Source organism: Giraffa tippelskirchi, chromosome 5 (genome assembly GCF_054371585.1).
Source record: "Giraffa tippelskirchi isolate mGirTip1 chromosome 5, T2T-mGirTip1v1.2.pri, whole genome shotgun sequence".
Lineage (NCBI taxonomy): Eukaryota > Metazoa > Chordata > Mammalia > Artiodactyla > Giraffidae > Giraffa > Giraffa tippelskirchi.
This window is the reverse complement of record NC_137279.1, coordinates 159163942-159177183: the sequence shown is the minus strand read 5'-3', so window position 1 is coordinate 159177183 and position 13242 is coordinate 159163942. Positions and strand designations below refer to the sequence as shown.

At 43.2% G+C, this 13242-nt stretch overlaps 2 pseudogenes; both read right to left on the bottom strand.

Moving 5' to 3' along the window:
* Window positions 1–2267: 2267 nt before the first annotated feature.
* LOC145507907 (large ribosomal subunit protein P2 pseudogene) lies at window positions 2268–2581 on the bottom strand (annotated as a pseudogene).
* A 689-nt stretch (window positions 2582–3270) lies between these two features.
* On the bottom strand, window positions 3271–3908 carry LOC145507899 (small ribosomal subunit protein uS2 pseudogene; annotated as a pseudogene).
* Between the last annotated feature and the right edge of the window lie 9334 nt (window positions 3909–13242).

Here is a 13242-nt window from a genome sequence, read left to right as displayed (position 1 = left end):
TCTGGGAACTGACTGTAAAAGATAAAACTGCCACTAGAAGCAACATTTGCTAGGAGAAATAAAAACTGACTTGTATTTTTATCACAGCTGGTTCTAAACAGTAGAATCTGATGAAACCTGATGAAGGACAGTAAACTTTGAAGGACTCCAGGAATCAGGTACCTATAGGACTGAAATGACGACCCTTTGCTAACCAAAGAACATTTATACTGACAAATCCTGGACAGACTAGCCAATTTACTCTACTCTATCTAGAGTACTAGTTTCTACCCTTGGTTAGCCTAACCACTATGAACCACTCCTTCTCATTTAGCTCTTAAAATCCCTGACTGGAAAGAATGGGATGAATTGAGAGGGTAGTATTGAAACATATAATTATCATGCATAAACCAGATAGCTAGTGGGAAATTGCCATATAACACAGGGAGCTCCGCTAGGTGATGTGATGATGTAGAGGAGTAGGAAGGGGCAGGGGAGAGATGCTCAAGAGGGAGGAGATATATGTATACTTGTGACTGATTCACATTGTTGTACAACAGAAACCAACACAATATTGTAAAGCAATTATATTGTTGTTCAGTCGCTAAGTCGTGTCCTGTCCTACTCTTTGCAACCCCATTGACTGAAGTACACCAGACTTCCCTGTCCCTCATTATCTCTCAGAGTTGGCCCGAGTTGATGTCCATTGAGCTGATGATGCTATCCAACCATCTCATCCTCTGATGCCTTCTTCTCCTTTTACCTTCAATCTTTTCCAGCATCAGGATCTTTTCCAATGAGTCGGCTGTTAACATCAGGTGGCCAAAGTATTGGAGCTTCAGCTTCAGCATCAGTCCTTTCAATGAGTATTCAGGATTGATTTCCTTTGGAATTGACTGGTTGGATCTCCTATATTTCAATTAAAAATAAACTAAAAAAAAAAAACAAAAAAACCTGAGTTGTCCTCCTTAAGAAACTTCTCAGTGAATTTCTTCAAGGATCTATGTCCCCTCGAGTATTAATTTAATGAACTTGCCTTTAAAAGTAAAAGCAAAAACTCTGGGAGGATCTGGTTTTATATGCTCACAAGACCATAGGGAAGCACGTGATTCTCCAGTTGGTCCCCTCGTACTGTTGTTGTGAAGTGAAAGTTGCTCAGCTGTGTCCGACTCTTTGTGACCCCCTGGACTAAACAGTCCATGGCCAGAATACTGGAGTGGGTAGCCTTTGCCTTCTCCAAACTGTTGCTGAACTAACCCTAAAACCACCCACCGCTATATACCTCTTGCTAAGTGAAACTTAAATACGTTATTTTATGCTGAGGATCAACAAACTACAGCCCATGGGCAATAAATAAAGCTTTATTGGGACACAGCTGTGCTCCTGTGTTCACATATTGTCTTTGACTACTTTTGTGCTATATCTGCCGAGCTGAAATTTTGCCACAGAGACAGCTGGGCCTCTAAGCCTATTTACTAGCTGGCCCTTAACAGAAAAAGTTTGCTCACCTCAGTTTTAAGTACTATTAGGTGAATTTTCTGTCACATCACATTGAAATGTGGAAATGATACAGTTCGATTTTGGCTAGTTTTTCCTTTTCCTGTGTCTTCCAAGGAAATGCCCAGTCTGATTCTTTCTGCATGCACTGCCTGGTGGACATGGATGGAATCCAATATCTACTCAATCTATAATCTCATACAGCTTACCTTACCACTGTCCAGTCACCCCAGCTCTTTTTTTAAGTCTGTGGTCGAGCCCTGCCCTGTCTCAATAGGACTAGCTCAGGTAATCTGGAACATTCTTATAGCACTACCCTTCCCCCTGGCTAGCTTCCATTCATCTTTTCTAGCTTAGCTCAAAGGCTATTCCCTCAAGAAAAGAAAAGATTTTCTGACTCACCAAATAGACATGTCCTATTTTATGGTCTCATAGGGTGCTAAATTTCTCTATCAGAGCACTTATCAAAAAATGCAATAAGGCATTCATTGTGCAATTAGTTTTCATTCTCTCCATCCCCCCCTTTTTTTAACATGAAAAAGGGTTTTATTTTCAGGGGAGCAGGCTTCCCAGGCGGCACTAGTGATAAAAGAATCTGCCTGCCAATGCAGGAGATGTAAGAGACTTGGGTTCCATCCCTGGGTTGGGAAGATCCCCTGGAGAAGGGCATGGCAACCCACTCCAGTATTCTTGCCTAGAGAATCCCTGTGGACAGAGGAGCCTAGTGGGCTACAGTCCATAAGGTCGCAGAGTTAGACACTACTGAAGCGACTGAGCGCGCACACAGGACTCTAGTCAAATAAGTTGTCAACTGACTCCTCTGACTCTGCCTTCTTCTCTGCTCTGCCCTGGGGCCGAACCTGCAGCAGGAGCTGCAGATCCTGGGCAACGAAGACAGCCACAGCCCTGCCAGTGGGCACGTTGGCCAGCTTGCTGACGCCCTGGGAAATGATGTCCTTAATGTTTTTTTTCCGTTCAGCTCACTGATGATCTTGTTGAGCCATCAGTTCCCATGCTATCAAGGATCTTCTTGATGTCTTTCCTTAGTGGTGGGAGAGGAATTGCCAGCAAGGACAGCCAGCAGGTAGGAGGTGACATGGTGCATCGTGACGACAGCAGAGAAGCCCCTCATATGTGTGACCTCTCCCTTCCTTTTTAGAATAAAAGCTCAATAAGGACAGGGACCATCTGTGTGGTTTTTCTTTATCCTTAGTACCTAGAATTTTACCTTATATGTAAAACACATGAAATAGATACTAACAGTTGAATGAGGAATACGCTAATGGAACAAATAGTACCAATTTTATATTGAAGCATGTGAAGTCCTATGTCCTTTACTGGACCACAGAAATAGGGAGGAAAGGTGGAAATACCTTGAGAAGGAAGAAGTGGTCCCAAAAGTTTGACTAGCAAAATCCACAGAATATTTACCTAGAAGAGTTTCAAACCTAGAGATTGCATTACATTCCTTTTACCTTTTTTTTTTTTTAAAGAAACTGTTTCCTGCTAATCTTATTTCTGGTTTCTGTGTAAGAGCCTAGGGAAGAGCAGCTTAGGACCACTAAGTGGTTGTTCCTACCCTTTCAGTTCAGTCACCTGAGCAGTGGGGCCTGTAGACCAGTAGACCAGTCCACAGTGGTGGCTGAGGACTCCTGCCTTCTACAGGACCTGCTGGGCAGGCATAGAGATGCCTGCGCCTTCAGACCCGTCTGAAGGAGGAGTAGTCGTGAACTTGGGAGCTGGAGTGGTCCATGCACCCTGACATTCTTCCCTGTGTGGCCTTCTCAGCATGTACTACTCATTCTTTTCTGTCTCTCCAGCCCCTCTGTAGAAGGAGAGATGAAGTGTGACCTCCCATAGGTGTGCACCCAGGATGGTGGTACCACATGCATGCAGAACTTTCTGGGCCAGCATCCATCTCCTCAGATCCACTGAGTGAGCTTCCTTCTTGCTGCAAGGATGTCAGTGACCACAGGGCACAGACGAGAGTCTATGTACAGGGCGCAGTGGTCAGTGGATTAACACACAACACCTCCATGGGAGGCTGGTTGTCAGCTCTGGGATCAGTGACCACCAGAAGTCACGGCCCCAGAAGGCTGCCTGGTCTGTTTAGTGAAGGCTTTGGGAGTGAAGCAGGCAGCAGGAGGAGTGGTTGCCGTGGCAGCAGCAAACTTTAGCGCAGCCCTCTGGCCTGTGTTCCTGAAGGATGTGACACTGATCAGTTGGTTTTTAAACAAGATGGCACAAGCTATCTGCAGAAGCTTTTCCCAGGCCCCCTTCAGATCTAGAATGTAGACAGCATCACTGTTCCTTTAGTAGATGCACTGTTCCATTTGGAAGTCACAGTTGGTGCCACCTAAATGGGTTCCTGCTGCTTGGAATTGGAGGATATCCTCCCACTTCATCTGTAGGACATCAAGAGCTCTGGACATGGTGAACATTTCCCTTTAAGTTATACCAAGAACCCAGGACAATTCTGTATGGACTGCTCTCTGGATAAGTGAGCAAAGACTGCATTAGATTTCATTGCTTGCATGCTAAGTTGCTTCAGTCTTGTCCAACTCTTTGTGACCCCATGGACTGTAGCCCACCAGGTTCTTCTGTCCATGGGATTCTCCAGGCAAGAAAACTGGAATGGGTTGCCATGCCCTCCTTCAGGGGATCTTCCCAACCTAGAACCTGTGTCTCTTATGTCTCCTGCATTGGCAGACAGGTTCTTTACCACTAGGGCCAACTGGGAAACCCTGTCTTTCATTAGCAAGTCTGAAGTTTTTTTCATCCATCAACAGGAATGGGATCTTGAGAACATGGATCCAGAAAAAAAGTTATAACATCATTTCATTTAGCCTGAGGCAAAGTTTCTATCTCACGCCCAATTTAAAATTTCTGCTCTTCCCAACACCCCTGGATTTGCAAACCTCGATACAGTTCTGAGTCACTGGCAGGAATCTTCAGTGGGGAGTGAGAAGTGTAATGTCTGGGTGTGTTCTCCTTGCTTCTACTAGATCCCCAGAGTTGGGGTAAAGAGAAGGGTAGAGGAAGAGAGAAACATCCTTCCTCAGTGCTGCTGCTGCTCTTTTACGTCTCCCAGGCTCCTCCTGCTTGTCTCTGGAGGCTTCCACACCCTGGCCTTTGACTGGTTGTCTGTGTGGATTAGTAGGAGACACTCAGACAACTACATACTGTGCAGCCCCTGATATTTGTGTGACACACAACACAGCTGATGTCCTGCCTTCCTCCACTCTCAGCTTTTGCAGTCACTCTACCACCATTTTCTGGAGAAGGCAATGGCACCCCACTCCAGTACTCTTGCCTGGAAAATCCCATGGACAGAGGAGCCTGGTGGGCTGCAGTCCAGGGGGTCACTAAGAGTCGGACACGACTGAGCGACTTCACTTTCACTTTTCACTTTCATGCACTGAAGAAGGAAATGGCAACCCACTCCAGTGTTCTTGCCTGGAGAATCCCAGGGACGGGGGCTCCTGGTGGGCTGCTGTCTATGGGGTCGCACAGAGTCAGACATGACTGAAGAGACTTAGCAGCAGCAGCAGCAGCTACCACCATTTTCTGCTGGGGTGACCTTCAAGGGGCTTTAAGTCCAGTTACCTTCAAAATATCTTTTTGGTCTGTGGAAAACTGAGGTCTCCCTTCCATCCTAAATAGTGGTATTATTGATTCTCTGCTGCGTTTTCTCCTTATCCTGCTGTTGCCTACTGCTCCTCTGACTCCCACCTTCAGGGTGTCCAGACAGGGCTCACTGGGTTCACACATGCCCCCTACCACCTCTAGGGAAGGGATCATGTGTTAACCTCCCAAGAGCTTTCTTACTCTCTTCTGCTTGGGAGGCAGCACCTTGGTGGGCCTGAGAGTGTCTGTAACTCAGTCAGCATTCTGAGAAAGGGAGAGCCAGGCTCCCCTTCTTGCAGGCAGCCTCGATTTCCTGGAGTGGTCCTCCAGGAACCACCTGACCTGAGAAGTAAGCAACTCATGGGGAATGGAAGAGATGACACAACAGTTTCTATTCAGCCAACAACTCATTAGTAAGAAATTCATATTTAAGCAAATTGAATTTGAGTTTCTTCTCGTTTCTTACGTAGGTGGTGGAGGGCTTCCCTTATAACTTAGATGGTAAAGAATCTGCCTGAAATATAGGAAACACAGGTTTGATCTCTGGGTCGGGAAGAACCCCTGGAGAGGGAAATGGCAACCCACTCTAGTATTCTTGTCTGGAAAATTCCATGGACCGAGGAGCCTGGCAGGCTATGATCCATGGGGTTGCAAAGAGCTAGACACAACTGAGCAATTAACACTTTCAAGTGTGTATGTATGTGTATCTGTGTGTGTGGGGGGGTGTTGCGAGGCTATCTGGTCAATTTTTTAATAACATCTGCATATGTCCCTAGCATTTCCTCTTTACAATGTGAAGGTTCTTTCAGTTTTGTAGCTGTAGCCCAAAGTCCACAGCAAGAGAAGCCCCATTTACCATCTTGTTAAATAAATTTAAATATATATATAACATTGGGATGACCAAAAAAGAGTGTTCTAGGTTTTCTGTAAGATGTTATGGAAAAACCCAAATGACCTTTTTAGCTAACTCAATACAGTACCCAATTTGGATCATATATTTTATAACTTGCTTTCTCTTACTTAGAGATGTATTTCAAAATTTTCCCTGTTACTAAATGTCCCCTGAACTATTATTTTTAATACCTGTGAGAGAGAGACAAAGAATCTCTCACGGCTAGATCTAAAAGAGTGAGTCATAGTTTTCTAGGGAGGGAAAAAGAGAAACCTCATATTAAAAGATATAGAAGCAAGAAAGAACATCAAGTATTCTGGGAACTGGGAGGAGGAGGAAGAGACTTGATCTACACAATCTTATGAAATTGGAGGGTTAGTACTTATTACTGCTACAATTGCTATTACTATTACTACTGTGAGTAATTTTATTTTCAAAAGAGGAAACTGAGGCTTAGAGTAAGAGATCGGTCGATGGTAAAGCCAGAATCAAGTCAGGACTTCCAGAACCTTGGAAGAAACTGAATGTAAGAAAGAAAGTTAGAAAACAAGGAACTCAGAGTCATGACAAGGAGAAGGTGTGCCCTGGAAGTGAGAGGATGAAAAGGGAAGAGAAAACCTCTCTATGTTTCCAATTTAATCCCTTTTGTTCTCAGAGAGGCCTGGGAAGATGACCATCAACTTCCCTCGTTGGATGAGTGAAGTGTAATAATATGTGCTTTTCCTTTTTGTACAAATGTGAAGTTGTTTCCAAAATTAGCCCCGTCCAACTGTTAAAATCCCCAAGTTCCCAAACTCTCTCAACAGGAAGCAAGCAGTGGACATCCAGATGTTTCTCCTCCCAGTGTTTGTCTATGTAGTGTTTACATTTATCTTTTTCTTGTCAAATCACGACTTTATGAAATGCATTATTATGGGGATTGGTCATGTGCACAAAAGTCCTAGGAACGGGAAGTGAGGGCAGCATGGCTACAGGGTGACACATAGCTCTTTAGCCAAGGATCCAGCCAGAAAGCCATTTCAGAGAGCCATACTTTCAGCAAATGCTCAGATTGAAGGAATTCACCAAGTATGGGACCCAGCTGAGACTGTTCTTTTTCTTAATGAAGAAAATTAGCACAGGGAACAATCCTGATGAACTGCCCTTTGTGTGAAGGAAGGAAAAGAATCTGCCTGCCAATAATGCAGTCTACTGAAGGCTGTGAATACCAAAAAGACATCTTTCTACAGGAGAAGTGGTAAATGGAAGACGGGATGGTGAATAATCAGTGGCTATCACCTTGGGTGTCATTAGTTGTCTCTTACCCTGTGCCAGGACTGGGCTATGAAAGATCAGTGCTTTGCATTCACTGCCTTTGCTAATCCTCAGAATAATCCTAGGAAGGAAGTTCTCTCCACTCCCCATTCCCCCATCCCCCAGTGCTCTGTTTATAGATAAGGAAACTGAAACTCAAGAGGGGTTAAGATGTTATACATTTAGTAAGTGGCTGGCTGAGCTGGGAATCCAACCTAGGCCTCAGTTCAAAGAGACTATACATTTGACTCACCAATATATTGTGAATGTAATAGACATAATTCTATTATTTAAAAAAAAGGGGGGGACCCATTTTGTTTGGATTCTCCAAAGAGATATGGGATTTGCCTCAGACCAGAGGCAACACCAGAACTTTTTAACACCAGAACTGCCTGTTTTTCTCTCTTAAAATTAAAAACTAAAAAAACTCTCTTAGTTTTAATGAATTTTAATGAGTTTTATTTCTCTTCCATCCTCCATGGCATTTATTTTGCCTAGGCAGTGGGGTCACTGATGCAGGGAAATATTGAAGGCAGGAGGAGAAAGGGATGACAGAGGATGAGATGGTTGGATGGCATTACCATGTCAATGGACATGAGTTTGAGCAATCTCCGGGAGTTGGTGATGGATAGGGAAGCCTGGCGTGCTGCAGTCCATGGGGTCACAAAGTGTCAGACGCTACTGAGAGACTGAACTGAGTGGGGTCAATTTTCTAAAAAATATTTTAATTATTTGGTTGCACCAGGTCTTAGTTGGCATGGAGAATCTTCTGTCTTCATTGTAGCATGCAGGATCTTTTAGTTGCAGCATGTGGGGTCTAGTTCCCCAGCCAGGGATTGAACCCAGGCCCCCTGCATTGGGTAGCTTGGAATCTTAGCCACTGGACCACCAAGGAAGTCCCTGGGGCACTTTTGATCACTTTTCTTGTCTTGCTTTTCTGCTGGTATTATTTCATTCTTTCTTTGAATCCCAGAGAAAGATATGAAAGGCAAATAGTGCATACCTGACAGGTCACAGTGATTAACAATGAAAAAAACAAACGAAATAAAGCGAAAAAACAGCTATAGGATTGGATCCTAGAAACCTTTCTCCTTCCACGTAACTGGTGACCAAACAGATAACTTATCAGACTTTCAAGTGATACCACATTTGATTATTTGATCTTCTTTCCTCCCCTGTAATTATTCGTTGTTGTTGTTCAGTTGCTCACTCAGGTCCAACCCTTTGCGACCCCATGGACTGCAGCATACCAGGCTTCCCTGTCCTTCACTATCTCCCGGAGTTTGCTTAGACTCATGTCCACTGAGTTGATGATGCCATCCGACCATCTCATCCTCTGTCGCTCCCTGGCCCTCATACCCTCAATGTTTCCCAGCATCAGGATCTTTTCCAGTGAGTCAGCTCTTCACATCAGGTGGTCAAAGTATGGGAGCTTCAGCTTCAGCATCAGCATCCATAAGTATGATCTTAGACAAACTTTCTTGTTCTTTGCCCCCTATTAAAGAGAGGGAAGGATGAAAAAACAAAGATAAATAAGGCCAACTTTATTTGGATCTGCTATATACCATTAGCAACTTTATGGTTTGGGTCTAGAGTAGTACGTAGTACAGAAAAGGCATTTGCTTTTTTTTTTTTTTTAATTGAATGTTTAATTGCTTTGTCCTCTTTGGCCTCATTAGAGAAAGGCCTATATCCTCCATACACATACTACACGTAAGAATACGCATCGACAAAAGTGAAACATCTGCTCGCCAGATCTGTTCCCAAGTCTTCTTCTTAGGCATCAGGGGAAGCATCTCAAGTCAGTCTTAGTTTGACTTTGCAGGAATTCTGCAGAATCCTCTGCAGTGTCTTTGCCTCTCACCTTTCCTGGGATTTTATAGGGGACTTTGAAGTTTCTCTGAACAAATAGGGTCTCTGTGTTTCACTTATTGCTGAGCCAACCCTGGGGCCTTGGTTCCATCAGCTCCTTATTACGTGTTTAGTAATTTCAGTTTCCACCTTTTGGTCTTGCTTGCTTTGCAAACATCTGGAGAGAATTAGCTCCCAGGCCTTTGTAACATACCCATTTTGTGGTCCTAGGGAGAGTTGTGTGCTAGGGGATGTTGTTGCCCTTAACAAGTTTTCTTTATGGTGTTTCACTGTAAAAGGTACTCTCATTAATATTAACAGACAAAGAGAAAGTGAGGCTGTTCCACCTCTTTTTAGCTCTTGCCTTCTTGACTCTGTGAGCCCTTCATGTTGAAAAGGAAAGAATAAGTATGAAAACGGGAATGAAATACAAGATAATAGAGTACACCGTAAGAATAATAATAGCGACAAAAATGTCAAGACACTTGCAATAAGTAGAAGTCTATCGCTGCATGATTCAATAGATACTGCTGGTTACATGAGCCTTTTGAACCCTTGAAATGTGGTTGGCTTATATGTATTAAGATTTATTATAATGTCGTCCACTGGAGAAGGGAATGGCAAACCACTTCAGTATTCTTGCCTTGAGAACCCTATGAACAGTATGAAAAGGCAAAAAGATAGGACACTGAAAGATGAACTCCTCAGGTCAGTAGGTGCCCAATATGCAGCTGGAGATCAGTGGAGAAATAACTACAGAAAGAATGAAGGGATGGAGCCAAAGCAAAAACAACACCCAGTTGTGAATGGGACTGGTGATAGAAGCAAGATTCGATGCTGTAAAGAGCAATATTGCATAGGAACCTGGCATGTTAGGTCCATGAATCAGGGCAAATTGGAAGTAGTCAAACAGGAGATGGCAAGAGAGAACATCGACATTCTAGGAATCAGTGAACTAAGATGGACTGGAATGGGTGAATTTAACTCAGATGACCATTATATCTACTACTGTGGGCAGGAATCCCTTAGAAGAAATGGAGTAGCCATCATAGTCAACAAAAGAGTCCGAAATGCAGTACTTGGATGCAATCTCAAAAATGACAGCATGATCTCTGTTCGTTTCCAAGGCAAACCATTCAATATCACGGTAATTAAAAGACCATGCCCCGACCAGTAACACCGAAGAAGCTGAAGTTGAACAGTTCTATGAAGACCTACAAGACCTTCTGGAACTAACACTCAAAAAAGATGTCCTTTTCATTATATGGGAATGGAGTGCAAAAGTAGGAAGTAAAGAAACACCTGGAATAACAGGCAAATTTGGCCTTGGAGTACAGAATGAAGCAGGGCAAATTCTAATAGAGTTCTGCCAGGAGAACGCACTGGTCATAGCAAACACCCTCTTCCAACAACACAAGAGAAGATTCTACACAGGGACATCACCAGATGGTCAGCACTGTAATCAGATTGATTATATTCTTGGCAGCCAAAGATGGAGAAGCTCTATACAGTCAGCAAAAACAAGACTGGGAGCTGACTGTGGATCAGATCCTTATTGCCAAATTCAGACTAAAATTGAAGAAAGTAGGGAAAACCACTAGACCATTCAGGTATGACCTAAATCAAATCCCTTATGACTATACAGTAGAAGTGAGAAATAGATTTAAAGGACTAGATCTTATAGACAGAATACCTGATGAACTATGGATGGAGGTTCATGACATTCTACAGGAGACAAGAATCAAGACCATCTCCAAGAAAAAGAAATGCAAAAAAGCAAAATGGTTGTCTGAGGAGGTCTTACAAATAGCTGTGAAAAGACAGGAAGCAAAAAGCAAAGGAGAAAAGGAAAGATATACCCATTTGAATGCAGAGTTCCAAAGAACAACAAGGAGAGATAAGAAAGCCTTCATCAGCAATCAATGCAAAGAAATAGAGGAAAACGATAGAATGGGAAAGACTAGAGATCTTTTCAAGAACACTAGAGATAACAAGGGAAAATTTCATGCAAAGATGGGCTCAATAAAGGATAGAAATGGTAGGGACCTAACAGAAGCAGAAGATATTAAGAAGAGGTGGCAAGAATACACAGAAGAACTGTACAAAAAAGTTATTCACGACCCAGACAATCATGATGGTGTGATCACTCACTTAGAGCCAGACATCCTGGAATGTGAAGTCAAGTGGGCCTTAGAAAGCATCACTACGAACAAAGCTAGTGGAGGTGATGGAATTCCAGTTGAGCTATTTCAAATCCTGAAAGATGACGCTGTGAAAGTGCTGCACTCAATGTGACAGCAAATATGGAAAACTTAGCAGTGGCCACAGGACTGGAAAAGGTCAGTTTTCATTCCAATCCCAAAGAAAGGCGATGCCAAAGAATGCTCAAACTACCGCACAATTGCACTCATCTCACACGCTAGTAAAGTAATGCTTAAAATTCTCCAAACCAGGCTTCAGCAATACGTGAACTGTGAAATTCCAGATGTTCAAGCTGGTTTTAGAAAAGGCAGAGGAATCAGAGATCAAATTGCCAACATCCGCTGGATCATTGAAAAAGCAAGAGAGTACCAGAAAAACATCTATTTCTGCTTTATGGACTATGCCAAAGCCTTTGACTGTGTGGATCACAATAAACCGTGGAAAATCCTGAAGGAGATAGGAATACCAGACCACCTGATCTTCCTCTTGAGAAACCTGTATGCAGGTCAGGAAGCAACGGTTAGCATTGGACATGGAACAACAGACTGTTTCCAAATAGGAAAAGGTGTACGTCAAGGCTGTATATTGTCACCCTGCTTATTTAACTTATATGCAGAGTACATCATGAGAAACGCTGGGCTGGAAGAAGCACAAGCTGGAATCAAGATTGCCAGGAGAAATATCAATAACCTCAGATATGCAGATGACACCACCTTTATGGCAGAAAGTGAAGAAGAACTAAAGGGCCTCTTGAAGAAAGTGAAAGTGGAGAGTGAAAAAGTTGGCTGAAAGCTCAACATTCAGAAAACTAAGATCATAGCATCCGTTCCCATCACTTCATGGCAGATAGATGGGGAAGCAGTGGCAACAGTGGCTGACTTTATTTTTCTGGGCTCGAAAATCACTGCAGATGGTGATTGCAACCATGAAATTAAAAGACGCTTACTCCTTGGAAGGAAAGTTATGACCAACCTAGATAGCATATTAAAAAGCAGAGACATTACTTTGCCAACAAAGGTCCATCTAGTCAAGGCTATGATTTTCCAGTGGTCATGTATGGATGTGAGAGTTGGACTATAAAGAAAGCTGAGCACCGAAGAATTGATGCTTTTGAACTGTGGTGTTGGAGAAGACTCTTGAGAGTCCCTTGGACTGCAAGGAGTTCCAACCAGTCCATCCTAAAGGAGATTAGTCCTGGGTGTTCATTGGAAGGACTGATGTTGAAGCTGAAACTCCAATACTTTGGCCACCTGATGTGAAGAGCTGACTCACTGGAAAAGACACTGATGCTGGGAAAGATTGAGGGCAGGAGGAGAAGGGGATAACAGAGGATGACATGGCTGGATGGCATCATCGACTCGATGAAGATGGGTTTAGGTGGACTCAGGGAGTTGATGATGGACAGGGAGGCCTGTTGTGCTGTGGTTCATTGGGTCACAAAGAGTCGGACACGACTGAGCGACTGAACTGAACTGAACTAGATTTGGAAGATTTAGTATGAAAAAGGTAAACTATGCCAATAATTTTATATAGGTTATATATTGAAATGATAACCATTCAGAGATATAAAGTTAAAATTAATTTTACTTATTTCTCAGACTTCCCTGGTGTTCCAGTGGCAAAGAATCTGCATGCCAGTGCAGGAGACACAGGTTCGAATCTTGGTCCAGGAAGATCCCACATGCAACTAAGCCCATGGGCCACAACTGCTGAAGCCTGTGCATTCTAGAGCCCATGCTCTGAAAGAAGAGAAGCTACCACCATGAAAAATCTGTCCACTGCAACTAAAGAAAGCCTGCACACAGTGACAAATACTCAGCACGGCCAAAATATAAAGTAAATAAAGAATTTTTTTTTTTAATTTGCCTGTTTCTTTTTAGCTATTTAATGTGGCTATTGGA